We start from the raw sequence: 803 nt of genomic DNA on the forward strand, positions 1-803 counted from the left end.
GATAGAACAACAGGTAGTCTGATTCTCCAGGAGAGTGGAGAGAAATATCTCTATGAAGCCGTGGATCTGCTGCAGAGGCTCAGAGTGAGATGAGGGGAGATGAGACCAAAGACTCCAGGCTGAGAAGAGATTGAGAATTCCTGCTTTCAGCAGACAATAAATCTACTGACGTGTGCAGAGAGAATGACTTACTGATCTGCAGACTGGATGGAAGTGTACTGTTTCCTTATGTTTTTTTTGTTTTTTTTTGTGAGGCAAAACAAACAGGATATTTTATGACAGTTTTTTTCTGTTCGCCTGTTCACATTCTGTCTTTTCTGCCTCTTTGTCACAAATGTGCGCGCACACAAAATTCTCTACTTTTTCTTTTCGCTCTCATATACATATTGATTACAAATGCTCATTTCAGCAATTAATTTTTTGAGGAGCATTATAGAGTCTTGATAACTTGATTAGAAATGCAAGGAGCTAATCAACCAGATAATTCACACACACACACGCACACACACACACACACACACACACACACACACACACACACTCACATACAGGACAGATAGAAACCTCTGATTAATGATATTGATAATCACATGCAAGTAACTAGAGACACTCATGTTATTCCTCTTACAGTCCACTAATTGCCACCAATTTAAAGACTTTAAAATAATCACACATATTATTTGTAATACAATATATACTATCATAGTCAATCAAATCAAATATATATCATTAATCAAATTTGTTATAATTAATATAATATTTCATATGTTTATATATTTTATTATGCATTTTATATATATATA

Source organism: Sinocyclocheilus anshuiensis, unplaced genomic scaffold (genome assembly GCF_001515605.1).
Source record: "Sinocyclocheilus anshuiensis isolate Anshui unplaced genomic scaffold, SAMN03320099.WGS_v1.1 scaffold119, whole genome shotgun sequence".
In the NCBI taxonomy this organism is placed as follows: Eukaryota; Metazoa; Chordata; class Actinopteri; order Cypriniformes; family Cyprinidae; genus Sinocyclocheilus; species Sinocyclocheilus anshuiensis.